We start from the raw sequence: 19072 nt of genomic DNA, 5'->3' as shown, positions 1-19072 counted from the left end.
CTTTCTGTTGTTGAGATATGTTCCTTGTATTCCTAGATTCTCCAGAAATTTCACATGAAGCTGTGTTAGATCTGGTAAAAGGCTTTGTCTGTTCTAATCAGATGATCTGTGGTTTCTACCCTTGATTCTGTTTGTGTAGGAATCACATTGATTTATATAAATCTTTGAACCATCCTTGAGTCTCTGGGATAAAGCCAACTTTATCATGATAGATAATTCTTTTGTTGTAGTCTTGAGTCTGGCTTGCAAGTAATTTATTGAAAACCTTGGCATCTGTGCTCATCAGGGAGATTAGCCTATAAGCCTCTTTATTTTGTTGTTGTGGTAGTGGATTTTTGTCTGGTTTTGGTATCAGTGTAATAGTGGCTACAACCAATAATTTGGAAATATACCTTCTTTTTCTATTTTATGCAATAATTTGAGGAGTATTGGTGATGTTTGAAATTCTTATAGAATTCTGCTCTAAATCCATCTGACTTTGGGCTACTTTTAGTTGGGAGATTTTTGTTGCTGTTGTTTTGTTTTGTTGTTGTTGTTGTTTGAGACAGGGTTTCTCTATATAATAGCCCTGACAAGATCCAATCCAGCAAGAGTTATACAGGAGCTATGAATTCTACATCTAGAACCATAGATAGCAGGAAGAGAGAGAACCGCCTGAGATTATGATTTAATAATACTTCTCCCCAGCAATACCACTCTTGGGCATATACCCAAAAGATGTTCAATCATAGCAGAAAGATGCTTGCTCAACTATGTTCATAACAGCTTTATTCATAATAGCCAGAACCTGGAGACAACCTAAATGCCCCTCAACCATAGAATGGATCAAGAAAATGTGGAATATTTACACAATGGAGTATTACTCAGCTGTTAAAAACAATGACATCAGGAAATTTGAAGGCAAGTGCATAGAACTATTTTAAAAAATCATCCTCAGTGAGGTAATCCAGACTCAGAAGGACAAACATGGTATGTACTCACTCATAAGTGGATATTAGCTATAAAGTAAAGATAACCATGCTACAATCCACAGCCCTAGAGAGCCTAGGTAACAAGGAGGAATAGGGATGCATGTATTTCCCTGGGAAGGGGAAATTGAAGAGATCTCCTAAGTAGACTGAAGGCTGGTAGGGATGGGACCATGAGGCATTGGGTTGGGGGTGGTTAAGGAGGGGCATACTGAAAGAGATGTCTTGATGGTGGGGGTCATTTTGGAGTCAAGTATAAACCTGGTACAAAGGAAACTCCCACAAAGCCACAAGGATGACCACAGTTAAGACTCCCAACAATAGTGGAGAAGGTGACTGAACTGGCCTTCTCCTGTAATCAGATTAGTAACAACCCCAGTTGTCATCAGAGAGCCTTCATGCAGTGACTGATGGAAGCAGATGCAGAGAACCACAGCCAAGCACTGGGCCTAGCTTGGGGAGTCCTGTTGAAGAGAGGGGTGAAATGTTTAATGAACCAGGGGGATCAAGGTCATCACAAGGGAACCCACAGAAACAACTAATCTGGGCTCATAGGAACTCATAGACTCTGGACTGACAGGTAGGGATCCTGCATGGGACCTACCTAGGTCCTCTATATATGGGTGACAATTGTGTAGCTTGATCTTGTTGTGGGACTTCTAGTGGTGGAAGCAAGGACTTATACCTAATGCTTTGGCTGGCTTCCAGGAACCTATTTGTCATACTGGGTTGCCTTGCCCAGGGAGGAACTAAGTTCTACTTTAACTTGATATGCCATGCTTTGTTGATACCCATGGGAGGCCTGCTCCTTTCTGAACAGAAACAGAGGAGAAGTAGAATGCAGGATTGTGTGTGGGGGTGCGATGGGAGGAGAAGACGGAGGGGAAACTGCATTCAGGATGTAAAAATAAATGAATACATTTTTTAAAAAGAATTTGGAATACATCTTTTCAGGCCTTTTTGGCTTTAAAGGTTTCTGTCTAATAACCAATGGTATTCTGATGCACCTTCATCTATAAGGGACTTGATCTTTGTCTCCTGGAGCCTTTAATACCCTCTCTTTAACCTGTGTTTTTAAAGTTTTAACTCTAATATGTCCAAAGAAATTTCTCTTCTGGTCCAATATAATTAGAGTCCTGTTGGTCTTGTATCTGGGTAGGCATCACTCTCCTCTTTTGGGAAAATTTCCTTCTATGATTTTATAGAAACAATGCTCAATGACTTTACTATACTGTTAGTCTCCATTTTCTATGCTCATAATACTTTGGGTCTTTCCATAGTGTCCCAGAGTTCTCCCACTTTCAGTTCATATTTCTTTCTAAATTTAGTATTGATTTTTACTTAGTTATCTAATTCTTCTACCTTGCCTTCAAGCCCTATTTTCTCTATTGTTCTTTTCAGATGGTCCATTCTATTGGTTGGTTGTCCATTGAGACTTTTATTTGGCTTATTGAGTTTTTCAGTTACAGTATCATTCTACTTTAGGTTTTCTTCAGCAATTCCGTTCATAATTTTATATATTGAATTGACTTCCTTACTTCCTTCATCTCTCTGTTTTCATCTTATTTGAGTTGTTTGAACACAGTTATGATCATTCTTTTGTATTCTTTGTCTGGAAATCCTTCTAGGTAAGTTTTTATCAGGGGCTGTTATTATGGGACTAATGATTTATAGAGGAGGTTTGTTGGCTTGCTTTCTCATGTTGTTTCTATTTCTGCACTGGGGTATGCACATCTGGAGCTACTTCACTAGTTTCCTTTTCTTTCCTTCATTTGCTTTTTTTATTTTAAAGTTTTAAGAGCACCCCCTTTTTTTCTTTCAGGGGTGGCATTTGCAATGTTCACTGGAGGACTAAGTCATAGCAGGTTTGAGGTGTCCTTTCCCTGGGTAAGACTTATATTTGTGGTGGGATGCTCTACCTCAAGTCCTCTTCAGAGGTGTGATATTGTCCTATGTCAGTTAGGGCCTGCCTGAGTCTGAAGCTTTCTCTATGAGTTGTGGAATTCTCCACATACCTGGGGGCCTCACTCAGAGCCAGCTCTAGTCTCCACCCTGAGTCTATATCTTTCAAGGAAAACATTGGGCATTGCGGAGTCCCCAAGCATCAGTAGGCTTTGCCGAGTTTCAGGACTGGTCTCCAACTTGGGTCTATAGCTCTCAGCACAGCCAGTGGGAGATAGAGAACTCCCCCATACATGGGGGCCTCATCTGGAGTTGAATTCCTCCTTAGTTTCCTCTAAGCAGCACAGGACCATTCAATCTTCTTTTTTATTGTCTCTTAATATATAATGTTGATGCTTTTGAAGGATCCAAGTCAGTTGTCCCATATTATGTCCCATACTCTGGATGTATCTAGCTGTGTCTTCATGATGATAGATGGTGTTTAGGTTAAATGTTGTCTCTAGAATACTTCTCAGGCCATGGTATTGATATGTGATTGTGCTATAGCAGATACAATGTCAGGGACTCCAATTACTACTTACGTTAATTCAGAGTACCTGTGAGCATCCTGCCAAATCTCTTCATTATATAGAACATTTTCCACTTAAAAATCAGCAACTATATTAATATATTACTTGGGTCAATATTTTACCCATGATTATTAGGATTTAATCTATTTATTATGGCTATAAAAGGCATATATGAGAAAGTATATTATCTTTGTTGTTATTATGTGTGTGTTTTGATCTTTTGTTATTTTTTTGGACACAGAATTTTTTTGTGCAACCTTGGACTAGAACTCACCTAGAACTCACTCTGTATATCAGGCTGGCTTCAAACTCATAGATCCTCATGCTTCTGCCTTCCAAGTGCTGGGATTAAAGGCTTGTGCCACCACACCCAGCTGAGAAAATACATTCTCAATAGCACAAGGAAGAAAAACACAATAAAAAATGGAAATGACAAGAGGTTGAAGATTAAAAGCTGCACCTAGAAAATATTGAGTAAAGATTATATATCATATGTTGATATCAAGCTACTAAGCTTAAAGGGAAAACATCAAGAACCAGTGTGGTGGCTAATGCCTATAATTACAGCCCTTAGAAGGCTGAAGCAAGTGTTTAAGGCCAGCCTGGGCTATATAGAAAACAATAGACCAGCTCTAGGCTTCAGAGTAAAACCCTGTATCTTAGTCACATTTTTTTTACTGTAATAAGACACTATGACCAAGGAAACTTATAAAAGTGTTTAATCAGGCTTCTGGTTCCAGAGGTAGAGCAAAGGCATGGTGAAAAACAGCTAGAAACATCAGCTGTGAGCTCACATCTAGATCCACTAACAGGAGGCAGAGAGAACAATGGAAAAAGTACAAGTCTTTGAAACCTCAAAGCTCACCCTCAGTCATATACCTCCTCCATCAAGGCCTTACCTCCTAATCCTTTCCATACAGTTCCACCAAATGTGGATCAAGTATTGAAACATAGGGACCCTTCTCATTCAAATAGCCACATTCCGCTCCCTGCCCCCATAAGCTTGTGACCATATCATAATACAAAATTCATTTAGTCCTAATTCAAAAGTTCCATAGTCATTCAGTCTCAACACTGTTTAAAAGTTCAACATTAAAAATTGCTTTTATTCCAAACAATCTAATTGTAAACCCTTACAAAATAAAAAGAGGAAATTGCATACTTCCAACATACAATGACAGAATATGTTTTACCATTCTGAAAGGGAGAAATGGGGACAGCGTGAGAAATACTGGACCAAAGGAAGACTGAAACCCAGCAGGACACACTTCAAATCCTGTAGCTCCACGGCTGATATCAGAGGGCTTAGGTGGCTCTGTCCTTATGTGTCAGCTCCCCAGAGAAACTCAGGATAAGTCTCACTCCCCCAGCACTTCTCACATTGCTCCCTTCCCTAATGCCCTCCATCCGAGGGGCTGGGCTTCACTTCCCTTCCCTCAGATTGTCTGATTCCTATATAACCTCAGTCATTTTGGCTAAGAGTCTATTGGTCTCTGGATTCTCAGGTACTTTCTTTGCACCCTCTCTTCTATAACACAAATTGCTAAATGGTCCTTTAATAAATAACCTGTAGCCAGATATTGGGGTAAATGCTGAAAGAGCAGAGAGACAAAGGAAGAAGCCACTGCCACATATTACCTCTAGGACTCTTCAGCCTGAAAAAGTTTTAGTTCCTGTCTCCTCATGCCTTATATGCCTTTCTCTGCCTGGGATTAAAGGTGTGTGTGCTTCCCAAGCAAAGGCATGAGATCTCAAGTGGCGGAATTAAAGGCATATGACTCCCAAGTATTAGGATTAAAGGTGTGTACCACCACTGCCTGGCTCAGTTTCTCTCCTAGACTGAGTCAATCTCATTTAGTCCAGGGTAGCTTTGAACTCACAGAGATCTAGACGGATCTCTGCCTCCCAAGTGCTAGGATTAAAGGTGTGTGCCACCACTGCCTGACATCTATGTTTAATCTAGTGGCTTGTTCCATCTTTGATCTTCAGGCAAAGTTTATTAGGGTACACAATATATCGTCAACACACTCTTCCCTTCTTCTCTTGCTCTGCCTCACCTTCTCTCATGGCCATGTTCAGTCTGAACGCTTCCAGATGCCTCTGGCTGTGCTCTCTCACTCTTATCTACAATAATCCTTCTCTCCAACCATACCTGGGAGCAATCATTTCCTCATTTTTAAAATTTACTATGAATTTAGTGATTGTACTATGCAGGTTCTACTTCTTGCATGGAATTCTCCTTGGCAGATATTCCACATTCTGGCATGTACAGCATCTTGGGGGTACCAGTACAATCTAGGTTTCATTTTCACTGTTTCACAAAATGGCCTATTAGGGCACATTTACCTCCCAGGTCTTCATGCAGGGTCTGTTCTGCCACACATTGCCTGACCTCTGCCACTCTCCTTAACTTGGGAGGACGATTCCACAACCCCTTTACTCATGTATCTTTCATGAGTCTATAGCCAGAATCATGTATGTACTTTGCCAAGTTTGGCTGCTCATGCCTTCTTGAGTCACATTCACAGCAGCTTTCCTTTTTTTTTTTTTTTTTTTTTTTTTTTGAGACAGTGTGTTTTAGACAGGCAAAGTAACACAGCTTCACAGAATTAAACAAATGAACATAAAAAAATGCAGCACATCTTTGCAACATTAAACAAGTGTTCCACAGCATAAACAAATGTAACACATCTTAAAATAATATTCTGCAACAACATATAAGCAAATACTTACCATATTTGTCTTTTGGGGTCTGATATCTATCACTCAGGATGATTTTTTTCTAGTTCTGTCCATTTACCTGCAAATTTTATGATGTCATTTTTAAATGGATGACTAATACTCCCTTGCATAAATATAACACATTTTCTTAATTCATTCTGTTGAAAACATCAGTTTCTTCCCAATTTCTGGCTATTATGAATAGAGCAGCAATGAACATGGTTGAGCAAGTGTCTTTTTGATAGAAGGTACCTTTGGGTGTATGTCCAAGGGCGGTATAGTTGAATCTTGAGATAGCTCAATTTCCATCTCCATGAGGTACAGCCACACTGATTTCCACAGTGATTGTACAAGTTTTCACTCCCACCAGCAATGGATGAGTGTTCCCCTTACTCTGCATCCTTTCCAGCATGAACTGTCACTTGATTTAATGATCTTGACCATTCTTTTAAAAATAACGGCCCTACACCTCTGGTCCAACCTGCCCAAGATACAGTCACTGCGCTGCGTGGCACATGCCTTCCACCCCATGCCCCCATGCAATAGGGGCCATCACTGCGCCAGGGAGTGCAGCTCAAAAACTAATTCTCTTGGTCAACCCCTCCTACCACAGATGCCGGGAAACTGCCTGCTTGGGGCCTTGAGGTCCACTCATCCCCCTGCATCCCACCCGCCTCAGTTCCTTCTTCCTCCCTCCAAAGAGCGACTCCAGGCAGTGCCAGACTGGACCTCTGTGCCGCCTCCGACACAGTATTAGATTCTCTCATGGGGCCTCAGGTCATCTCCACTGGGGTTCACAGGCCCCTTGCCCCCTGATGTTTGTGTGCTTGTTCACCTCTGCAGCCTCAAAGGGGTCCAGGTATACCCAGGCATAATAGATAATGACTTTACCGGAGAAATTAAAGTTTTGGCTACTGCCATAAATGGCATGGTTGCAATCCCTCAAGGCACACGCCTGGTGCAGCTCATTTCCCTGCCTCTAGATACCTGTGATAATACCTCAGTCAAAAATATCCCTTGAAGGTCAGCTAATTTGAGGTCCTTGGACACCTACTGGGTCTAGCCTGTCACACAGGACCGCCATACTCTCATACTTACCATAGAAGGAAAAAAGTTTCAGGGAATTCTGGATACAGGGAGTGTGTGTGTGTGTGTGTGTGTGTGTGTGTGTGTGTGTGAGAGAGAGAGAGAGAGAGAGAGAGAGAGAGAGAGAGAGAGAGAGATTTCTCAGTCCCATTGGCCATCCACCTGGCTGCTGGTCCCATCTCTTACATACTTAAAGGGAATAGGCCAATCCAACAACTTATCCCTTGATAAGTACAAAAACACTCTCTTGGAGGGACAAAGAGGGCAACCAGGGAACTGTCACGCCTTTCGTGGTCCCAGGCCTGCCCGTGAATCTCTGGGGACAAGATATACTCTCACAAATGCAGGTGATCTTATACAGCCCAAATCCCACGATTATACAACAAATGCTGCGTGTGGATTAAGTCCCTGGCACAGGCCTGGAGAAGAGAGCAGAGGGGAGAACCCAACCGATCAGCCCACTCCCAAGAATGATAGACATGGACTGGGATACTTGGGTTTTTAATAGCGGCCACTGACCCTCCTGTACCCCATGCAGACAAGATTGCCTGGACAACTCAAACCCCTGTCTGGGTAGACCAGTGGCCCCTTACTCAAGAAAAATTACAGGCAGCTACTGTGCTTGTACAGGAGCAGCTCACAGCTGGCCATATTGAACCCTCCAACTCCCCTTGGAACATGCCCATTTTTGTCATGAAAAAGAAATTGGGAAAATGGAGGCTCCTTCAGGACCTAAGGGTGGTAAACAAGGTGATGAGACCCATGGGGGCCCTGCAGCCAGGACTGCCCTTGCCTGTTGCCATTCCCTCCAGCTAGATGGTCATTGACCTTAAGGATTGCTTCTTCACCATCCGGTTACACCTGGAAGATAGGGCCTATTTTGCATTCAGCTTTCCCCACCCTAATTTTCAGGGACCCATGCTTCAATATCAATGGAAGGTATTACCCCAAGGCATGGCTAACAGCCCTGCTCTTTGCCAAAAGTTCATGGCTCAGGTTGTGGACCCTGTCAGAATAAGTTGGCCCCAGATATATATCTTACATTATATGGATGATCTTCTCCTTGCTGCGTTTCCCTTGAATGCTGTTTCCTGGAACTCAGTGGGGCCCTCGACAGGTTGGGACTCCAGATTGCCCCAGATAAAGTCCAAACCCAAGGCCCCTTCAGCTACCTGGGGCTAGAACTCCATTCAAATCGGGTTCTTGTTCCCTATGTTCAGTTATCCACTGACCACCTCCATACCTTAAATGATTTCCAACAACTGCTTGGTCATGTTCAATGGCTCAGGCCTTATCTTAAACTTCCCACAGACTCCCTTCTCCCTCTTTCCGAAATCCTTCAGGGTGACTCTGACCCCACATCATCCCATACACTTTCCCCCGCAGCTAATAAGGCCTTGACTGAGATAGCCACCGCTATTAATCAACAGTCTAATTCCCAGATCTCCTACATGATGGCCCTGTTTTTTTTATAGTTTTAGCCACACCACATACTCCTACAGGAGTCTTCTGGCATCATTCCACAGAGCCAAAAGTCAAGGGCAGGATACTTCTTTGGGTCCACATGACTGCTGCCCTCCCAAGGGTCATTTCTGTCTAGCCAGCACAGGTGGCCTCATTCATTATGAAAGGGCAACAGACTTCTCGCCAATATTTTGGCAGAGACCCTGTTACCATCCTTACACCCTATACCAAGGATCAAACCCAGTTTCTATTTCAAACCTCGGACAGTTAAGGAATCGCCCTGGCAGGATTGATGGAAACCCTGGATAATCACCTCCCAGATGACCCTGTACTTCATTTTGCCCGATTACATTCTTTCATTTTTCCAAAAGCTACAAAAACCCAGCCCTATTCCTTGTGCGCTCACTGCCTTTACAGACGGCTCTGCCAATGGTGTCTTGGCCTTTGTGGCCTGAGGTCACCCTACCTTCTTCCTAACACCCTTCCCTTCTGCATAACTGGTTGAGCTCTCAGCTATTTTAAAGGTTCTTCAGACCTATCCCAATCAACCAATTAATATTTATACAGATAGCCCTTATATTGCCTTTTCTCTTCCCCTACTAGAAACCTCCCCAGCCATAAAACCCACCTCCAATGCCACCCCACTCTTCTTTCAGATCCAGTGGCTTGTCTTGACTCACCAATACCCCTTTTTTTTTCAAAAAATTTTTTAATGTGTTTTAATTTTATACATCAGCCATGGGTTCCCCTGTCCTACCCCCTCCCGCCCCCACCCTGACCTTCCTCCCCTTCCCTCCCCTCCATTCCCATGTCCTTTTTTATAGGTCACACCAGAGCTCATAGTGACCTTCCTGGGCCATTAACTGACAGCAATGCACAGGCAGATGCTGCCACCAGGCTGGCCTTCCCTGTTCTACTTGGCTCTGTCCAACAAGCCCAAAATGCTCATAAGATTCACCATCTTAACTTACACTTCACTTCCTCTTCAAGATGTCCAGACAACAGACCCAAGAAATTGTCAAGCAATGCCTCTCCTGTGTCATTTCCCACCCAGTCCCACACCTGGTGGTCAACCCTTGAGGCCTCGTTCCTAACCAGATCTGGCAGATAGATGTCACTCATTGTCCAGATTTGAGCAAACAAAAATTTATTCATGTCTCTATAGATGCCTTTTGTGGCTTTATTTTCACCTCTCCCCACACTGGAGAGGCTACAAAAGATGTTCTGTCCCATCTTATTCTAGCCTCTTCCGCCTTAGGAAAACCTGCTAAGTTAATGACTGACAATGGCCCCACTTACACCAGTGCAGGTTTCAAGCTCTTTGTTAATTCTCCCAGGGAATCACCATAAGTTTTATTCTTAACATCAGTTTCCATAAGAACAGGCATAGGCAGAGTGCTGGAGAGGTCCCCTGAAATCCACAGTGATATATCCTCTGTAGACTGCTGGCAATGGTCGAGAGAAAGCCTGATCTGACCTAGTCTGGTGATCAGATGGCCAAACACCCTAACAGTCGTGCTGGAACTCTCATCCAATAACTGATGGAAGTGGATGCAGAGATCCTCAGCCAGGCCCCAGGTGGAGCTCCAGATGTCCAATTGTCGAGAAAGGGGAGGGACTGTAAGAGCATGAATTGTTGAGCCCAAGATTGGAAAAAGAACAGGGACAAATAGCCAAATGAATGGAAGCACATGAATTATGAACCAAAGGCTTTGGAGCCCCCAGCTGGATCAGGCCCTCTGGATAAGTGAGACAATTGAATAGCTTGAACTGTTTGGAAGGCACCCAGGCAGTGGGATCTGGACCTGTCCTTAGTGCCTGAGCTGGCTGTTTGGAACCTTGGGCTTACACAGGGACACTTTGCTCAGCCTGGAAGGAGGGGACTGGACCTGCTTGTACTGAATCCACCAGGTTTAAATGAATCCCCAGGGGAGTCTTGGCCCTGGAGGAGATGGGAATGGAGGGGAGGGGCTGGGGGAAGGTGGGTGTGGGTGCGGGAGGGGGGAGGACAGGGGAACCCATGGCTGATGTGTAAAATTAAAACAAAAATATAATAATAATAATAATAATAATAATAATAAGAAGAAGAAGAAGAAGAAGAAGAAGAAGAAAAGAATTGTTAAAACTGTCCCAGTTCCAGGCTTTGATGAGGGGCCCTTAACAGCAGGGAGTTAAATGTGTCACAGACACAGGCAAGAGTTGTGCTGCAAATTCCACCAAGGGTAGTGAAGGGTCAGTCCAAGTTGTCTGAGCACTGTGATCTTTGACGAACAGTGGTTCCAAGACACTTGGCACTAACACTGATCCATGAGTGTGGGCGACCTTTCCACCTTCTGGTACATTCTTCAGTGACTTGAAATCTTCATCATTCAAGTCTTTCACTTTCTTAGCTATGTCCAAGATATTTTATATTATTTGAGGCTATTGTAAATGTCATTATTTCCCTGATTTCTCTCAGTCCTTTTGTCATGTGTATGTAGGATGGCTACTGATTTTATGAGTCAATTTTGATCCAGCTACTTTGCTGAAAGTGTCCATCAGCTGTCGGAGTTTCCTGGTAGAATTCTCGGGCCAGCTTATGCATACTATCATGTCACCTGCAAATGTAGACACTTTGATTTCTTCCTTTCAATTTTGTATCCCCTTGATCTCCTTTAATCGTCATATTGCTCAAGCTAAGATTTCCAGTACTGTATTGGATAGGCATGGGGAGAAAGGACAACTAATTTGTTTCTTATTGTAATGAAATTGCTTTGAGTTTCTTGTCATTTAAGTTGATGTTGATTATGGCTTAATTGTAAACTGCCTTTATTCTGTTTAGGTAAGTCCCCCATATCCCTAATCTCTCCAGGACTCTTATCATGAAGCTCATTGGATTTTGCCAAATGCCTTTTCTGCATCTAATGAGATGATCGTGTGTTTTGGTTTTTTGGGTTTTTTTCCTTTCAGATTATTTATATGGTGTATTACATTTATTAATTTACATATGTTGACCCATCCAGGCATCTCTGGGATAAAGCCTGGTTGATATCATTTTGATGTGTTCTTGAATCCAGTTTGCAAATATTTTATCAAGAATTTTTGCATCTATGTTCATAAGGGAAATTGGGTTGTAATTCTCCTTGTCTTTTGGAATTTTATGTGGTTTGAGTATCAGGTTAACTGTGACCTTCTAATACAAATTGGGCAATGATCCTTCTCTTTTTATTTTGTGAAATAATTTGACAAGTGCCAGCCTTGATACTTCTTTGAAATTCTGGTAGAATTCAGTGCTAAAAGCTTCTAGTCCTCAACTTCCTTGGTTGGTAGACTTTTAATCATTGCTTCTATTTCACTAGGGGCTGTAGGTCTGTTCAAATTGCTAATCTAATTTATTTAATTGTTATAAATGATATGTATGGAGAAACATTCATTTGTTTTTCAGTTTGTTGGAATATAGGTTTTTCACTTATGTCCTTATGATTCTCTGGAGTTCCTTAGTGTCTGTTGTTAAGTCCTCAGTTCATTTCTACTTTTGTTACTTTGTATACTTTGTCTTTGCCTTTTAGTTAATTTGAATAAGTGTTTGTTAATCTTACTGATTTTTCTCAAAGAATCACCTTTTTTTTCCATTGGTTCTTCATACTGTTTTTGTTATTTGATTTCCATCCTGAATTCGATTTTTTTTTTTTTTTTGCCATCTGTTCCTTTTGTATGTGATTTTTTTTCTTCTTGTTCTAGAGCAGTAGTTTTCAACCTGTGGGTAGCATCCCTTTGAAGGTTGGATGACTCTTCCCCAGGGGTCACCTAAGTCTACCAGAAAACACAAAAATTTACATTACAATTGATTCAGAGCAGTAGCAAAATTACAGTTATGGAATAGAGACTAAAATAATTTTATGGGTGGGGGTCACCATAACAGGAGGAACTGTAGTAAAGGGCCGAAGCACTAGGAAGGTTGAGAACCACTTTTCTAGAGCTTTCAGGCATGCTCTTACCCATGTGGGACCTCTTCATTTTATGTAGGCCCTTAGTGCTATGAATTTGCCTCTTAGAAATACCTGTCCCATAAGTTTGTTCATGTTGTGTATTCATGTTTTCATTCAATTCTAGGAAGTCTTTAATCTCCTCCTTTATTTCTGCCTTGACCCACTTTTCATCCACTAGAGAGTTGTTCGGTTTCCATGAGTTTGTAAGATTTCTGTTGATATCCAGTTTTAATCAGTGGTGGTCAAGTAGGGTACAGGGAGTTATTTAATGTTTTTTGTTTGTTTGTGTATCTTTTGAGACTTGTCTTGTGTCTAAGTATGTGGTCAATTTTGGAGAAAGTTCCATGGGGTGCTGAGAAGGAGGTATCTTCTTTTGTGTTGGGGTGAAATGTTTTGTAATTATCTGTTAGGACCATTCAGTTTATCATGTCAGTTAACTCCAGCATTTCTGTATTTAATTTTTGTCTGGATGACCAGTCTATTGGCAAGGGTAGGATATTGAAGTCTTCTTCTGTTGGTGTGTGAGGATCAGTATGTGATTTAAGCTATAGTAGTGTTTTATGAAATTTGCTCTTATGTTTGGGGAATAGATATTAAGAATTGAAATATCATCTTGGTAAATTTTTCCTTTGAGTATGTAGTATCCTTTCCTATTTCTTCTGATTAGTTTTGGTTTAAAGCTTGTTTTGTTGTTGGATTTTTTTTATCAGATATTAAATTGGCTATACCTGCTTGCTTGTTAGGTCCATTTGCTTTGAATATTTTTTTCATCATTTTACCCTGAGGTGATATCTATCCTTGATGTTAAGGTGTGTTTCTTGGATACAGAATAAGGATGAATCCTGTTTTGTATCCATTCTGTTAGTCTATGTCTTTTATTGGGGAATTGAGCCCACTAATGTTGAAAGATATCAATGATCAGTGATTATTATTTGCTGTTACATTGTTGTTTTTGGTGTGTGTGTGTGTGTGTGTGTGTGTGTGTGTGTGTGTGTGTGTGTATCTGTGTCTGCATGTCTCTCTCCATGTGCTTCCCCTCTTTTGATTTTATTGGCTTGAGATTTTTTTATTCTGTGTGTTTTTTTAGGTGTATTTAACATCTTTAGGTTGATTTTTCCCTTCTAGTACCCTCTGTGGGGCTGGATTTATAGCTATTGCTTAAATTTATCATGAAATGTATTATTTTCTCCGTCCATGGAGACTGAATGCTCTTTGCTGGGTATACTACCTGAGCTAATATTTGTGTTGTCTTAGAGTCTGCAGCATATCTGTCCAGGCCCTTCTGACTTATAGATTCTCTATTGAGAAGTTGAGTGTAAATCTAATAGATCTGCCTTTATATGTTACTTGGTGTTTTTCTCTTACAGCTTTTAATATTCTTTCTTTGTTCTGTACATTTGAATATTATGTGCCTTGGGTACTTTTTTCCACTCCAGTCTATTTGGTGTTCAGCATGCATATTGTACCTTGATAGCTATCTCCTTCTTTACGTCAGGAAAAATTTCTGCTAAGATGTTGTTGAAAATACTTTCTGTACCCTTTTTCCTGGGTTTCTTCTCCTTCCTGTATTACCATTGTTCATAGATTTGGTTTCTTCATAGTGTCTCAGGTTTCCTAGATGTTTTTTAGTAGGAGATTTTGGATTTAACATTTTCTTTGACTAATGTATCCTTTTCTTCTATTGTGTCTCCAATTCCAGAAATTCTCTCTTCCATCTTTTGTATTCTGTTGATGAAGCTTGGCTCTATGATTCCTGTTCAAGCTTCTAAATTGTTTATTTTCAGAATTCCCTCGGTCTGAGTTTTCTTTAATGATTCTACTTCCACTTTCAGGTCTTGAAGGCTTTCCTTCATTTCCTTCTACTGTGGTTTTATAAATTTAAGTGATTTATTCTTTCCCTATTTAAGGACCTCTAACATACTCATAAAGGCTATGTTAAAGTCTTATTCTTCAGCTATGTTGGAATACTTGGGGCCTGATCTAGTAGGGTTGTTGGGCTCTTATGGAGACACATTGTCCTGGTTGTTATTGTGTTTTTATACTGGCATATAGGCATCTGGGATTAGAAAGATTATAGTTCTAGGTGCTAGTATCTGGTCTTTTCCATTTTGGGGTGAATTTTTTGTTCCTTGTTTTGGTTTCCTCTCTGATCCTTAGAAGTGTGTGGTGGCTCTGTGTTGCCTTGTAGGGGATTCTTCTGTGGTCCTGATAGATGTGGCCACTCGGGGTTCCAGGTAAAATGTGTTTCTGGGCATTGGGAGCTGACACTTAGGAATGGAAATAGGCTGGGTGGGAGGGTCTAGGGGATCGAGGAAGGAGGAAGGCTAAGTGTTCCACCAGGATCTGTTTAGTCCCCTGTAAATGGGGACAGGGGTGAGAAGAGGCCGCAGCAGAAGGTCTGCTACAGAGCCTGGGATGAGACTAGGGCATTGGACTTAAAGGAATGGAGGGAGAGGTGTAGGTCTGCAGTTAGCCTACTTGTTTTCCAGGTGAGAGTGGCCTATGGGTTTCCAGGGAGTGTCTGTTGGAGTTGGCCACTGGGACAAGGCAGTGAGTGAGGGGAGGACAGTTAGAGGAGCAAGATCTATCTGTGGGATCCACTGGAAACAGGGCAGAGGGGTAAGGGAGGCTGCATCAAGTGTTCTGCTGCAGAGCTGGGGATGAGTCTGCAGGATTGGATCTGGAGGAGCAGAGGGAGAGGTGAAGATCTGGAGTTAGCCTACTTGATTCCCTGGCAGGAGGGGGAATTGGTTGTTTAGTTTTAACTGGAGTCAAAGCACATTGTTGGCTTCTCTTTTTATCTAGACTCAAATTCTAGAGCAATCTCTTAGCCTCTTTTGTTTTGTACATTGTTAACCTTTGAGTAGCTGTCTTGTATACAGCATGGCCCACATCCCAAATTTATAAAATAAAATAAAAAAAAAATATCCCCCCGTTTAGATTCAGATTAAATAATTTTGAAGAAAAGACCATAGAAAATGTTGTTCAGATTTTTGCCCACATTGACAACTTGTAAAAAATATAAGGTTGAATGCAGAGATAAGGTCATGTTACAGCTTCCCTCTTTTTTTTTTTTTTTTTCCTTCTGGTGCTTTTGATGGAATCCAGTCCCATGCAAATGCTCTACCACTGAACAACCACCTCAACTCCAGTAAAAATTTATTCGATAGAAAGTGTTATTTATCATTTTTTGATGAGTAAAATACATCTCAGAAAAAATTAGAAAATTCAACCCACCCAATACAAAAACCAGTGTTGCTTACCTTGCTGTGTGTGGGTTTTTTTTAAATTTTTAAGTTCATTTTACACACCAGCCACAGATCCTCCTCTCACCCCTCCCCCTACCCTTCCCCTCACCAACCCATCCCTCATCCCCTCCTCCAAAAGGGTAAGTTCTCTTATGGGAGACAGCTAAGTCTGGCATATTCAGTTGAAGCAAGTCCAGGCCCCTCCCTGCTGGATCAAGGGTGAGTAAAGTGTCCAACCATAGGTAATGGGATCCAGAAAGCCAGCTCATGCTCTGGGGACAGATTCTGATCACACTGCCAAGGGCCCCTCAAACAGACCCAGCTACACATCTCTCTCCTGTATGCAGAGGGTCTAGTCTGGTATCACGCAGGCTCCACAGCTGTTGGTCTAAGTTTATGAGTTCCTATGAGTTTGGTTCAGTTGTCTCTGTAGATTTCCCCATCCTGATCCCTGTTCATATAATCCCTCTTCCCTCTCTTCAACTGGACTCCTGGAGCTTGGCCTGGTGCTTGGCCTGGTGCTTGGCCTGGTGCTTGGCTGTGGATTTCTGCATCTGCTTCCATCAGATATTGGATGAAGGCTCTATGATGACAGATTATTCCTCATGTAGAGGATTTTACTAGAGAGAAGAGGAAGAAAAAGTGAAGAAGAGAAAAACAGATGGGAAAGGGGGGAGAGAGAAAGTGCAGACTTGACCTTGTGGAGATTGAGAGAGCTATTATTTCTCATTTTATTATGAATAAAAATGTAATTAAAATCACAAAATCATTGTGAAGACAACATACCCGATTCTGAGTTATGATTATAATTTATTATTTGATTATAATTTCATCTGTGATAAAAGAGGAATGGAGAAAGATTGTCAACAGGGTTTAAGCTGTCTGGAATACTGTACCTGTTTAAATAAGGCAAAATGTTGTCCTCTGAGTGTCTAACTGCATGTTATTCTTAGATATGTTTTGTTTCATGAGTATCAATTAAAACACAAACTATAGGCAGAGCTGGTGCCACATGCCTTTAATCACAGCAGGAAGGTGGTTCTCTGTTTTTCAAAGCCGCCTGGTCAAGCCCCAGGACAGTCAAAGCTACATAGTGAGACCCCATCTCAAAAAAAGCAAAACAAACAAATAAAAACAAACCAAAACCCAAATATATATATATATATATACACCATTTGTTTATGCAGTAGGAAAAGATGTGTGGAAGAAGCACAGAAGTTCAAAATAAACTCCCACAGGCATCCATGGGTGAGAGCCTGCCCTAGCTGCACAAATCAGGTCAACAGATAGTTAATACACTTGACCTGATCCCCCTAACACCTCTGTACTTAAGTGGGACAGAAGTGGTCTTTCTTCACATCCTCAGATGCTGTGGCCCTCCCCCACCAATTGCTTTCACTAAGGGGAGTAGCTGGCCAGCTTTTTGCGGTTCTGACTCCAGATTCTCTCCTGGAGTCCCCAGGCATGGGCGGTCACATCTGAAGATAAGAACCCATGAAAGAACTCTGAGAAGAGCTGAGTTCTCTCCCTGTGGCACACAGCACACATTGCCTTGGAAGGTCACAAGGGGGAAGAGTCTCCACTTCTTCAGGCAGGATCTAAGTCATATCCCTCTGACCCCTCGTGGCTCCTATCCCACCGGGACTATTTCTTCTAGGCTGAGGAGTTTTGAGTGTCTATTTTCCTCAACCAGTCTTTATTTTCCTCAACCAGTCATTACAGTTTCTGACCCTAGACTGAAAGACAATGGGGAAAAAACACAAACCTCACTTCATGCTTTCCTCTGGGAGTGAGGAACTGCACCCTTTCCAAACCCAAGGTCCAGGTAAGTAGGTGTGCAGGATGAGAAGGGCTGTCACTTCAGGTCTGGTTCTGCCAACCTTGGATATTGTATTAGGGTTTCTATTGCTGCAAGGAGATGCTATGACCATGGCAGGTCTTACACAGAAAACATTTAATTGGGGCTGGCTTAAAGTTCAGAGGCTTAGTCCATTACTGTCATGGTGGGAAGCATGGTGGCATGGAGGCAGGCATGGTGCTGGAGCATGAGAGTTCTACATCTGGATCCATGGGCAGCAGGAGAGACTGAAATGCTAGTCCTGGCTTGAGCATCTGAGACCTCAAAGCCCTTCCTAGTGACACACTTTTCCTAACAAGGCCTAATAGCGCCACTCCTTATGAGCCTGTGGGGGGCGTTATCTTTCAAACCACCATAGGTACACAGGTCAAGGAGGTGTGTCATCAGATGATTTACAAAGAAAAGCCTTGCCAGGGCTTCAGCAGTTTCAGACAGACTGATGAGGGGGTTGTGGGTTTGTAGTAGGTGGCTTACTCAGTGATTTCACAGACACTGCTTGCTTCTTTGACCTAATGTCCTCTACAGAGTCCTGGCTCAGCTAGTTTCCGGATGAGCTCCTGGCTTATGTTTCACTCCTGGGCAGCTGTTGTGCCAGCTTCATATTGCTGCTTAAAAGATGACTAGAAATGTGGTGGGTTAAAGCAACACAAGCTGTCTAGCGCCCAGGTTCCAAGACACAAGCACTAAGGTCAGGCGTTGGGGGTGAAACTGTATTCCTGGAAGTCCTAGGAAGGAAAGGAGGGGCTGCCTGTCTACGTGCTTGGCTTCATTAGTAAGCAGCCATGTCTCACAGGCTGGCCTCAAACTCACCGTGTTGCTGAGGATAACCCCGATCATCTTCCCATCTCAGTTCTGGAATGACAAGTGAACACCACCATGCCTAGGTAGCTCTTCACACAACACGTCCTGTGGGGTTAATATGAGGATGGGCATTCACTCTCTTACTATCATTCAGTCATTCCCCCACCCCCAAACTCCTCCACCCAGTCCTGGACCCCCTCTGACCTCCACTGTCTCCATGGTCTCACCGCATGGATAAAAAAAACCCACACAGTTGGATTCCAGCAGCGTGTCTCCATTTCAGACAGGTCTCTTATACTTTGTAGTATGCATTTTGGTTTCCTCTGTCTTCCTGTTACTTCAAAGAGCATCCGTTTTCCACAATGCATTTAGTCTTTGAGACAAAAGGAAAATCCTCACAAACCATTCTGATCTAAGGACTTACCTGAAACTCCCCCTGTCCCATGTTCCTCACCTCTGACCTCGCTGACATGAATTCCTGGGAAAG

Source organism: Onychomys torridus, unplaced genomic scaffold (assembly GCF_903995425.1).
Source record: "Onychomys torridus unplaced genomic scaffold, mOncTor1.1, whole genome shotgun sequence".
Lineage (NCBI taxonomy): Eukaryota > Metazoa > Chordata > Mammalia > Rodentia > Cricetidae > Onychomys > Onychomys torridus.
The sequence above is the reverse complement of the archived record's forward strand: the minus strand, read 5'-3'. Positions refer to the sequence as shown.